The 13028-nt window shown below is 43.1% G+C and overlaps 1 protein-coding gene across 4 annotated transcripts in view; it reads left to right on the top strand.

The window, feature by feature from the left end:
* The window catches only part of LOC102756189 (chromosome unknown open reading frame, human C4orf19), a 70104-nt gene that overhangs the window by 50377 nt on the left and 6699 nt on the right, over nt 1-13028 (top strand). For 3 of the 4 annotated variants that reach the window (XM_006759280.2, XM_006759281.2, XM_006759278.2), the window contains exons 2-3: nt 7253-7295; nt 9249-9251. The gene's annotated coding sequence lies outside the window, so the exon portion shown is untranslated. The remainder of the gene's footprint in view (nt 1-7252; nt 7296-9248; nt 9252-13028) is intronic. The other variant, XM_015561000.1, reaches the window with a different exon arrangement.

The following is a 13028-nucleotide window of genomic DNA, read 5'->3' on the forward strand; positions in this document are numbered from 1 at the left end:
CTTTCTTCTGAAACAGTTTATATTACAAGCTTAACTGCCATCCTTCCTCATGGAACTTGTCCTGGGTTGACCACATTTGTATTATATTCAAGACTAATGCACTGAGAGCCCCTTTGTGGGCTCACTCTCACTTCCTCTCTGTAAAACATCAATAAGATATATTTTTAAAAAAAGAAAATGCTCTAGGTCTACACCGATGGTTCCCAACATGGGGCACATGCCCTACAAGGGGGCAAATTTGATTTTTAAGGGGGGGGGGCCGTTTGAGAATGAGTTATTAACAGTGAATTTTTTTGCATTTCTTATTGTTCTAGGGGCCTCACATACAGTATATAAACCTACATTGTGACATATTTATGCATTTCAGTTCTCTATTACATGCTTTGAAACTTTATTTGCTATTTTTTCGTATGACTACATTTTTTTAAACAATTTCTTAGTGATTTCTTCCTCAGTACTTCAACTGTCCTTTGGTTCTTTTATGTTTCTCTTTCATGGATGCCATGTTCTTTGGAAGCTTGTTTAGACCAAGTGAATGGCCTTTAGGCTCCCTCCATGTGAATAGGAGTTCTCTTTTTGAATAATAAGAATTATATATGTCACAGGGTGTGGGCCTCAGGATTTTAGAGCTGCTCAGGTGGGGCATGGCCAAGAAAACGTTAGGGACCACTGGTCTACACTGTCCACTACGGCAGCCACTAGCCACATGTGGCTCGTTGGCAGGGAGTTTGCATATTGGACTGCACAGCCTTAGAGGACTCTGGAAGGTTGATTGCTGGTGCCCACATTTTTATAATACTTTGCCTATGAACTCACTTATATCACTGGATCATAATTGTTTGTTTCTGTTTTGGCTACCTCACTGGGTTGTAAACTTTCTGTCTTACTCATCCCGTTATGATCACTTATGAGCACCTGGCCTGGCCCACAGTGCTAGAAGTTGAATAATTAATGTAGGGTAAAGGGATGTGAGTTGGTATTTTCACAAGCATTATTGTCCTGGCTTTCTATCATCTGGTTTACCCTTCCTCGGGGCATTGCTGTTATGACTGGCTTGATTTCCAAATCTTCAAATGAAGCTCCGACTGATCACTTTCCTCAAAGGAAATCACTTTTTAGCTGATTATTTCGGTTGTTTGCCTCTAAATATTATTTCTCTCAGTCAGCAGTTTTCAACCTTTTTCATCTCATGGCACACGTAAGCTAATTACTAACATTCTGTGGCGCACCAAAAAACATATTATACTTTTTGCTGATCTGACACCCCCCCCAAAAAAAAGCATAATTTTTATTCATTCACACCAGAACGCTATTGCGTTGGCTGTTGTCATTTTTTAATTTGACAACCTAAGGGAAAAGAGGTCAGTGCCCCTGACTAAACAGTCACCTATTGCATGTTGTAAAAGTTCTTGCAGCACCCTGGTTGAGAATTGCTGCTCTAAAAGAATGGTGGTGCAGGGGATAGAAAACTGCCCAGTACCTTCTTACCTTCTCCAGCTGAATGAGCTGCCCTTTCCCTGTGCACACGGCTGGCATTCTGAGATCCCTGGGCACCATCATCCTGGGGACACTTTGGTCTCTCTCCTGTGTTTAGTGCTCCATTTCCTATTTCTCTTGTCTTCTCCTCCTGGATTCTCCCTTCATTTGCTTGTTACATTGTCCAATAGCCTTCTTCCAAGGAGGGAAGATATATGGATGGATGTTTTATATATCTGAAAATATATTTAACCTGCCCTCTCACTTAATTGGTAGTTTGGCCAGGTTTAGATTGATGTGTGTGTGTGTGTGTGTGTGTGTGTATGTGTACGTGTGTGTGTGTTCAATAAGTTTGAAACCATTCTGATCCCCAGTCTATGTTTGTATATGACCTGGGGTTTTGTTTCTTTCTCTTTTTTTTTCCTGGAAGCCTGTAGGATCTTTACTTTTCACTGGAGGTAACAAATGGCCTTTTTTTTCCCATTTGTTCAGTGTTCTGTATACTTACAACTGAAATATCACAATGTTGTATCTTGGCTTGAGTCTATTTTTATCCACTGTGTTGGCCAGTTGGTCAGTGCTTTCATCTAGAAACTCGTGTCCTTTAGTTATGAGGGAGTTTCTTATATTATTTTGTTGACAAAGTTTTCCCCACCCTTTGTTTGCTCTATCTTTAGGGAACTCCAATTATATGGATATTGGACCTCCTGGATGGTCCTCTAATGTTTTTATCTTTTCTATTTCATTTTCCATGTCTTTATCTCTTTTGCTACTTTATGTGAGATTTCTTCACCTTTTCCTTCTGGATTCTGTATTTAAAAGTTCATTTCTGCTGTTTTGTTTTTATTTCCAAGGACTTTTTTTGTTGCCGTTCTCTGATTTTTCTTAATAGCCTTTGGTTCTTTTTGTTTTTTGTTCTTTTTTTGTAAGACAATATTTATTTGATAAATCATAAGTATGAAAAGTAATTCCTTAAAAGAATGGGTTTAGGAAACAAGTTATCGAGATAAAGGAACGGCCTTTAGAGCTTGAGAGTGAGGAAGCTAGTGGTAACGTGCCTGGGACAGAGAGCACAGTGGTTCCTCTGTTCTAAGGGTTTTCAGGGTGGAGATTTTAGGGGAGGCCCCAGGGGGAAGCTCTCAATAGACTATTCAACAGTTTCTTATTCTTTTTGCATGCAAGTGACATGATGAAAATTATTATTGTCCATTGTTTTGTTTCTTCTCCCTCTTTGTTTCCAGAGGTTTTCTTATTGATTGGTTGGTTGGTTTCCATTTCTGTCTCTCCTGGGAGAGACTTTCCTCAGATGTCTGGAGAGGGCGAGAGGGCGGCTGCCAACAATCCCAGAGTGAAGGGGCAGGGAGCAGATGAGGGTCTCAGAATTTCATATTTACACACTTAACCACTTGGTTTGGGGTTCAGTACCCCTGCCCTTTGCTGTGTGTTCCCTACTGTGTTCCAGGTCCAGAAACCCTGTTTTACCCTTTCCAGATGCTATACTTAATATTCTTTAATTGAGATGGAGAGTGGAAACCACCTGAAATCCAAGTGCGGAAAAGGATTTAGCAACCAACTGCTTCTTTCTTTCTTTCTTTCTTTCTTTCTTTCTTTCTTTCTTTCTTTCTTTCTTTCTTCCTTCCTTCCTTCCTTTCCTTCCTTCCTTCCTTCCTTCCTTCCTTCCTTCTTTCCTTCCTTCCTTCTTTCTTTCCTTCTTTCCTTCCTTCCTTCTTTCCTTCCTTCCTTCCTTCCTTTATTGATTTCAGAGAGGAAGGGCGAGGAAGAGAGAGACAGAAATATCAATGATGAGAGAGAAGTATTGATTGGCTGCCTCCTGAACACCCCCAACTGGGGATCGAGCCTGTGGCCTTGACCAGAATCAAACCTGGGACCCTTCAGTCTGCAGTCTGACGCTCTATCCACAGAGCCAAATCAGCCAGGGACCAACTGCTTCTTAAACACCTTCCAAACTATCCTGGTTTTAGCCCTTCCCTCTTCATTCCCACCTTCATGATGCCTTTAAAGATTCTACGGTCTGTGTTCAGCTAGTCCTTGGTTATCTATATTGCTGATTTACTAGGTCAGTTACTGCATACTCATGGACTTTTTAAAATATATTTTTATTGATTTCAGAATGGAAGGGAGAGGGAGAGAGAGATAGAAACATCAATGATGAGAGAGAATCATTGAGTGACTGCCTCCTGCATGCCCCCTACTGGGGATCAAGCCAGAAACCTGGACATGTGCCTTTGACCGGAATGGAACCCTGGACCCTTCAGTCCACAAGCCAATGCTCTATCCACTGAGCCAAACTGGCGAGGGCACATTCATGGAGTTTCTGTTTTATCTCCTTTTTTGCTCTCTCTATAAGTTTATGCCCATTTTTTCTTTTAATGGAAGGTGGTTGGGTACATTTGTTCTCTCTGCCACTCTGCTGCCCATCCATCATGTCAGCTCAGTAAGCTAAATGCTGAATTCAGGATCTCTCAAATGCTGCACACAGTTCTCCTTCTAGCTCTCCTGTTTATGGAACCACCATTCTTCCTGTCTGTCTGCCTCCAAAAATAAGAATAATTTAATATTCCTTCTTTTGTAACACAGATCCCTGCTTTCATGGATTTCTGGCATTTTTCCTCTTACAATTCAGTACATAGCAAAAATCCTACTTTGTATTCCTTTTGAAGAAACAAAGATAATGAGATGCAATCATTGGAATCAAGGAACTTCCAGTGTAGTATGTGGGGGGAGGGGGTGCGGGGGGGGAGGGAAGGAAGGTAGAAAACTGACTAAGAGATGATGATGATAATGTCGATGATGAAGATAACAAATGAAAAAAATCTTAGCTAACCCTGTTGAAATTGTAGTTTGTGCCAACCACTGTGCTAGATCCTCTACTGTGTTCTTTCACTTGATCCTAATTACTCTCTGGAAAAGGTACTTTTAATTGTCATTTTACATGTAAGGAAACAGGTACTGAGGCAACAAAATTTTTTCAGGGCATTATAGATAATACATGCATAAACCAATATGCTAAGAGAAACGAGGGATAGTAGAAAGTAATGTTTAACTTGAAAATCAATGAAAGCTTGAGAAAGTAGATTTCCAAATTTGTTTTTTCGTCTGGATTCCCTTAGATGGGACCACACACCAGGCTCTTTCATCACTTCACTTAATTCAAAGTGTTAACCTTAGCAAGTCTTTCTGGACCTAACCCTTTTCATGTTCCCTGATGACTACTAACAGGTGAGGCTTTCAAATATATTGCCATCATGCTGTCATTCACTGCTCAACAACCTATCTCTTTACCAATCATGTCATGTTTGGTCTTCTGGGCCGGTTTTCAAGAGCCTCAGTAAGTTGGTCACGTATGCCAAATCCATCCCCCATATCCGCAACGTGGGTCCCCTCCATTGTGTTTTTACACAAGTCCTATTCTTTGCTACCCTTTTGCTTTTTTCTTTTCTTTTTTTTTATTGCTTAAAGTATTACAAAGGGTATTACATATGTGTCCATTCCCCCCCCGCCCGCCCTTGACAGTCCCCTAGCCTCCCCTATCCCCCAGTGTCTTATGTCCATTGGTTATGCGTATATGTATGCATACAAGTCCTTTGGTTGATCTCTTACCCCCCTCTCTCCTGCCCCCCAACCCTCCCCGGCCTTCCCGCTGCAGTTTGACAATCTGTTTGAGGCAGCTCTGCCTCTGTATCTATTATTGTTCAAAAGTTTATAATGGTCTCTATTATCCATGAATGAGTGAGATCATGTGGTATTTTTCCTTCATTGACTGGCTTATATCACTTAGCATAATGCTTTTTTCAATTTATTTTTAAAATATTTTTTTATTGATTTTTAGAGAAAGGGGGGAGGGAAAGGGAGAAAGAGGGAGAGAAACATCAATGTGAGAGAAAACATTGATCAGTTGGCCTCCTGTATGCCGCTGAACTGGGGATGGAACCCAAAATCTGAGTATGTGCCCTGACAGGGAATCAAATCAGCGACCTTTTAGTGCACCGGATGGTGTTCAACCACCTGAGCCACGCCAGCCAGAGCACTACCCTTTTGGTTTTACTAAAACTTTCCTCTTTGCCTAACTAATTTCTCATGGCCCCATTTTTCCATAAACTCTTTCTTGGCAGCCCAATCCCACAGGGATGTCTTTTTCTCCCAAGCTCCCATGATGCTTAGCACTGATTAGCTGTACCAGTCATTGGGTCCTTAACACGTACAACCCAATTAATGTTAATGCTAGCTTGTCCAACAAATTAGTCATGCACCTAAGGCACCGGCAAAGCAAGTGTGCCAAAAATACTTTCTTTTGAAAGAATTTATTATTTCAAAGAATCATCCTAGGAAAAAAATAGAATTTCTTTGAAGTGTCTGTTTTTATAGTTGTTGTTTTTATTTTGATACATGATCTTTTACTATGCTTAGAGCTTGTAAAATTCTTAATCTGTCTCTGGATATTGTTCATTTTCATCTTAGGAGGTTCTTGGGTAAATGGACCATGTCTTACACCTCTCTGTATAATTGTACTCAAGGTAGACCCTCATTGAACATAGGATGTTTTTAACATCCTATGTCAATTTTTTTTTAAAGACATGCAATGTACCACCTCAATGTAAGTCAGCGTGTGAAGAAATACAACATGTAGATAAACAATGATGAAGCCAGGGCCCTTCCTTCCTCAGAGTTTACAGTCTAATGGAGGGAATGTTATATAAATGAATGACTGTCATCCAGGGCACACAGTGAGCAGACCCATCCAAGAGGTTGAAGGTCCTATAGGAAGTAAAAGAACAGAGCAGTTACCTTTAGCTGGATTTTTTTTTAATCTTCATGGAGGAAGTGGTGTAAGAAATAAGTTTTGAAGGATCAGTAGAATTTTGCAAAATATCAGTGGGCATGGAGGCAAGCCAACTGGGGGAAATAACACGTGCAAAGCATAGAAACAGAACAATACAGACAAGTTTAGAACATAGGGAAAGTCCAGATTGGCTGGAAATAGGTGTGGCCCAAGGAGTTTCAGAGGCAATGCTGGAAGGCCAATGGTGAGAGACTGTGAATGCGTAGCTGAGCTCACTAAAGACTGGCAGGCAATGCAGAACTACTTAAGGCTTCTTAACAGGTGAGTGGCTTGTAGGATAAGAGCATTTTTTTTAAAATTGTGTCTATAGATAGTGCATTATTCTAATAATTGATAAATTGGTAAAAGTCTACACATTTGCTTTCCTTTCAAATTCTACACATCATTTTCATTATGAGCAAAGCTACTCGTATTTTCTAAATTATGTATTTTGTTAAAATATTTTACATGTGTTCATTGAAACTTTATTGATATGTCTCCAAGAAGCAAATGCCTTGAATTCCTTTCTGCTGAATTGAAAAACCTTACCCGTCAGAGAGGAGACGTGTTGTCAAGTCATGTTTGTCAACAGTAATCAAGAGCAATAGCTTTGGGTTATTGAACAATTCCAACATGCCCGGCATGGGCTAAATAGCTCACACGTTGTGCCATTTAAATCTCACGGCAATCTTATTTCAGAGAAGAAATGCTGAAGTGTGGGTGAGTTGTTCAGTGAATGGTGAGTGTCGGGAGCTGGGGCCTGGTGAACTTCAGAGCTTGTCTGCCTGGGCTGACGGTTCCAGATCAGCAGCTCCATCCCCGATATCACTGCCTAGCGCCTCTGAGGACACGTTCTCTGTCACTTTGTTGATGCAACTTGGCTGTGACACGGAGGCAACTTGGAGACCTTAATTTTCAACTTTTTTGTTGTTATAGGAAGAGAAGTTAAGAGAAACCTAATGGACAATCTTCACAACAGGTAAGCTATTTTCTTGTTTTAATGCTATCGGGGGGGGAAGTCTATTCTTTCTACTATCCATTAAATTTTCGATTACTCGGTCTTTCACTACAGTTTTTCTTATCTAAAACATTAAAACCAGTAGGCAGAGTAAGCCCCAAAGTCTGTATCTTTCTGGCACATTCGGGTTTGAGTAGAACTCGAGTTCCTCTTTACTTCTGTTGTTTGGGGCTACAATTCTCAAACACGTGAGACCCAACTAGATCTTCACCCTGGAAGATCTTCAGTTATTCTATCTCCCCAGGCAATGTGGGGTTTCTGCAATAAAGACCATCGCTCTCAAATAGTGATTCTTAAGGCATGTTCCCAGGACCAACATCATCAGCCTCACATGGAACTTGTTAGAAATGCAGATTCGTGGGCCCCACCCCAGTCCTGCTCAGTCAGAAGTCTAGGGGTGAGGCCCAGCCTCCTAGGGTATTCTGGTGCACTCAAGGTTAGGAGCCAGGCCCTAGGATTGCAGGCCTGCCTTTCTTTTATTTCTCTCTGGGCCTTCTCCCCAACTCCCTTACCATTTCCATCTTCAGCCCGACATGGGGATAGGATCTGTTGTCTAGCTTACTCCAGTGGAACCAGCCTGTTCTCCCTACTGGGATCCTGAAAGTGGTGTGTGCATTGTCCTTGTTTGCCTCTGCAAATTCTAGATGATCAAACTGCCTCCTTGATGTAAAGCCTTATTTACCTTTATCTTGCCTCATCAGAGGGTGCATTTAAGAGAGAGTGTGTCAGAGAAGGCATCCCGCCTCCCTGTAGCATTCCTGTGATCCTGAGCTGGTACTGCGTTCCCCCTGGGGTGCACCCTGGACCCCACCTGCACCATTATCTGCTCACCTTTGCCCACAAGCCTCTTCTGATCTTCCCAAGGTTACTCAGGCACTCCCCACCTTATGTAACAGATGGCATAACATTTCAATACAACACATTATTAGTCATGTCTTTATATAACTGTCTCCTCTCCTGGACTGTACACTCCTTCCAGATCCCTGGAATCAAGTCCAGTACTTGCCACATCATATAGATGCTCAAGATATGTTTGTTGAATGGAGGGGTGATGAGGCCTTTAACAGACAGGGGAGATCTTCTGCCTTTTTGTGTCCTAATAACTGGTAGAGCATCTAGCCTCCAGTAGGAACTTTACTCAGTCTTTTCAAGTGCAAAATCTATTTTTACTGTAATTCAAAAAAACTTTGGGATCCCAATTCAGCACATCAAGGGTCCTCTACAGATATGGGACAGTCTGTTTTTTTCTTCTCCTCTATTTTAGGCTCCCAACCCCGAGTCCACATTTATAAGAAAGGTGATTGGGTGTGATGTTCTCTAAGATTCGCTGTGGGATCCAGGGGGAGGAGCTGGACCCTTGCACACCCCATAGGCTCCTTCCTCTCCCAGCCTCTCCCTCAGAATTATTGTCCACACATACAGGCGGGAGAGAGAAACCCAGATTCCCCCATTTGGGGGTTGATAAGCAGTCATTGCATTAAAAGAGGCCTAAATAGAATTGCAGGAGCCTTTGACCCCACGGTGGTCTGGCCAGACGACTGAATAAACCTCATGGCCAGCTTACAGGAGACACTAATTGTCTCAAATATTTACCACATCACTCCCTCCCTAACTTTGCTACATGGCAGAACACCTACACTATTTGTGCCCTGATTCTCGTGTCTCTGAGACCTTTCCCATACAAAGTCCCTCTCTTGAAATTACCGTAGATCAAGCATGTCAAACTCGCGACCTGCGGGCCGCATGCGGCCCACAACAAATATTTTTGCGGCCCAGCCAATATAACAGTGTGAGCAGTTATTTATAATTATGAAAGGGGATAGGTCTCCTGTCAGATCCAGAATTACTGACATTCACCTTGGGTCAGTTTTGAAAGTAATCACTGTGAACAAGATTTCCCCCGAAGCAGGAAAGATGGTAGCAGAGAAGAGATGCCAAGTGTCAGGAAGAAAACATTGATTTTATCACTGCTCTTGTTCTTTTTTTTTATACTATACGTTTCGAAATAAACCTACGTTTCTATGAAAATTGGAGCTTTTGGGGGGTTTTTGCGGCCCACATAAACTTACACCTTGTTTATTTGGCCCGTGTTAGCCTCTGAGTTTGACATGCTTGTCATAGATTAAATAACCACTATATACTGCCATCTGGTGGTGAATAGATAAAATCACATCTACCTGCTTTTCATTGCGTAATCCAGTGGACTCAGAAAACAGAACCTACCAAGACAGGTGATAGTAATACAATAGGAAATATTATATAATAGATGTAGTTACATATTATATAATCAGGAAATATTGCTAATAAAGACAGTAGTCACAGTGCTAATAATAACCACACACTGTACCACTTCATAACTTTTATATCCATTTACTTATCTATAAAATACTGGTTTCCACCTAAAAGGGTTAAGTTTAAGTGAATGAATACAAGAAAGTTCTTAAAACGGTACTTGATGCACAGTCAATACTCAGATTTTAACTACTTATTATAGTTATTAGTAAGCCCTGGCAGTGTGCCAGACATTTACAGTAAATGCCTTACATACTTTCATCTCCTTTAATGTTCCAAGCAATCCTGACAAACAGGAACTGTTATCAGTCCCACTTTTCAGATTAGACAACTGATGCTCACAGAGGCTAAGAAATTTGCCCAGAGCTCACAAAGCTGATAAGGGGTGAAGACAGAGCTGGAACCCACAACTCAACATTGTTCATGTAGCCACTCTGCTGAACTGCCTGTGTGGTGTGATGGATCTCCCCAAATGTTCGTGTAAATGCCATCCCGCCCCACACATCTATCCCCACCTGACAGGGTGCCCTGATCTGGGCCCTCATCCCTCCCAGGGACGTCGCCATGACACCCACTCTCTCTCCACCTCGGGGCTCCAGGGTGTGGGACACAGTTCCAGAGGAGATGGGCCAGGGGAAGGGGGCGTAGAGGGGAGCTTTCTGCTGTCAGTCGGGATCATGGGTCGGGTGAGTATGGACTTGGGACCCAACACACCTCAACGGCAGCGCAATGGAGTGTTGACAACCCGTTGGGTGGGGTTCCCACCTGTAAAAGGTCATGTTGGTGCCTCCCTGGCAGTGGAGTTCTCAGGACTCAATGAGGTAACTGTACTCCAGGCTGAGTTCCCTTCTTCCTGAGTCGCTGTTTAGATTACTAGACTCGATTCGCAAGAAAACCCTGGTGCCGTGGACTCCTTTTGCAGATAAAGAAACAGGCAGGCCCTAACCGGTTTGGCTCAGTGGTAGATAGAGCATCAGCCTGCGGACTGAAGGGTCCCAGGTTCGATTCCAGTCAAGGGCATGTACCTTGATGGTGGGCTCATCCCCAGTACGAGGTGTGCTGGAGGCAGCTGATTGATGTTTCTAACTCTCTATCCCTCTCCCTTCCTTTCTGTAAAAAATCAATAAAATATTTTTTTTTTAAAGAAGAAACTGGTAGGAATCCAGAGATTCAACAGCTTCCCCAATCTCCGCGGTTGGTGACAGAGCTGTTGCCAGGACCCGCATGTCCTTAACCCGGCACAGACTTTAGGGGCTGCGTTCACCCAAACACCACATTACATATTAGCTTAGAGCCCAGAACTCCACCAGATGATTAGGACTGTCATCCTGACAGTTGTTTTCCCCCAACATGTTCTACAAAACACAAGTTGTGTTGGTTGTTAATAGTCTTTTGTGGAAAAAGAAAAGGTCTGTGCTCACATAATTTGGGGAAGTGCTAGGTTAGGCAGAGTGAAATAGTTCCTGTTCATAACTATGAATGTGTTCATCCCTATTCTCTGCTGTGCCCAAACCTACTTGACCAAGGAATCCCCTTTTTTTAGGGGGGATCTAGAAACACATCCCTGCACCCTGATAGCCCATCAAGCCCAGTTCTAGGTGATGCTAACACCTGTGTCGTAGACATCGGCTACCGCGAGTGCATAAATGGACCGTTTGATGGTGATAATAAAGGGCTCTGTAGTGTCTCCAGGTTTCTCACAATCAATGAAGCTCAGCCTCTTTAGGAGAAAGGGAAACACAGCAGGAAACATGGCCTGGAGAGTTTGCAAAGCCTGCCGGGAAAGGAGGAACTGGCTCTGCTGAGGAAGTTGGTTGGGGAGTCAAGAATGTATCTTCCTTTTCCAACTGGAGATTCGGCGCCATCTGTGAAGGGGGGCAGGCAGTCTTTCCTCTTTTCTGGAGCACCTGGTAGTTATTTTCATTCATTCCCCTTTGAGTCTGAGAGCTCAGTATCCAGAACCGGCTCACTAAATATTTGTCGACTTCACCTGCTGACCAGGTGACCCGGGATCCCGCCTATTTTCTATAAACATTGGCAAGTTGGGTTTTCAACACGGAGCTGTACTTTCCATGTTTGATTTTAATCTGTCTCTCTTCCAAGCACTTCAGCTCCGATAAACTCTAACCACTTCCCAGCAGCTGCTTTGAAAGCTGGTGAACGGAACCCCTGACGCGGAACATCCTTGACCTTGGGATCACATGCGGGAGGTTCGGCTGTTTCCCAGGGCTGGGAAAGAAGACCAGGGTTCCTCCCCTGTCTCTCAGCTCTGGCACGTGGCTTTTCCTTTTGGGCCACAGGGCAGTATGAGATTTGACCATAGGAAGGGTAAACTCTCTACAGGAATAATAACGTCAAAAATTCCATATGGGCCACTCACTCATGGGCACAGTCATCGCGTTGTTTGAATAACAATATGAGGTGCTCCCTAGGGAGCTGGCCTTGCGCTGGGTTAGGCATTGCCTGTGAGGAGCCTGTGTTTGGCAGGGCAGCAGACAGCTGAGGACACCCCAGCACTAGACGCTGATTCCCTCGTTACAGGGGGCAGCCAGAGGCCAGGAACTAGGACTCCTGTGCCTTCGAGGCCCAGCCCTGGGACTGCCATTTGAGGGCAGGTCTTCAGTAAAATACTCAGAATGACAGCTACATTCAGAAAGGTCTGTGGGATTTCAGCAAGCTTATCCACTGTCTTAGTTCTGTTAATGAATTTTGCTTCATATAAAATTTTATAATAAAATTATTTAAGTTAAAAATAAAAGAATCCCCACAAACCCTGTAACCAGAGTCCCCAAATGTTGCCATTTTCCACACTGAGTTTATTCTTTCTTTCTACACACAGACACACACACACACACACACACATTTTTTTTCCGGAATCATTTTAACAAGTTACAGATCCCATAAATACTTTATTTTACTGTGTATTTCTTAAGAACCGGGTCACTTTCTTATATATCCTCCACCCCCCTCCCCCAAGTACAATGATTCAAATCAGGAAATGAACATTGATTTAATACTAATAGCTAACCTAAACAGGCAGTCCTTTCTGACCAGGGGAGCCTTTTCCTATATTCCCTTCACTTCCTGGTGAATTTTCAGTCCATTTCTGTCAGGTTAGCAAACTGGTGGCTCTCCCCTCTTGTCCCTTCTTCCCACCTCCTCCCTCTCCCCCTTAGGAAACAGGGTTTTCCAGGAAGGAGACCTGCTAGGAACAGATGGGACATTGTCATGTTCATCTTCAAGCACCGGACTGTTTAATGTCCACACCAAACGCAGGATGGAGTCAACCCCCAACGCGGACTCCAGGAGTGGGCAGGTGCCAGTACCGATGGACACGCCCCCTAATGGTGTTTGCTCTTCCCCTGTGTAAACGGAAAGGATCTGCCCTTTGCTTCTCTGTTG

Source organism: Myotis davidii, unplaced genomic scaffold (genome assembly GCF_000327345.1).
Source record: "Myotis davidii unplaced genomic scaffold, ASM32734v1 scaffold235, whole genome shotgun sequence".
In the NCBI taxonomy this organism is placed as follows: Eukaryota; Metazoa; Chordata; class Mammalia; order Chiroptera; family Vespertilionidae; genus Myotis; species Myotis davidii.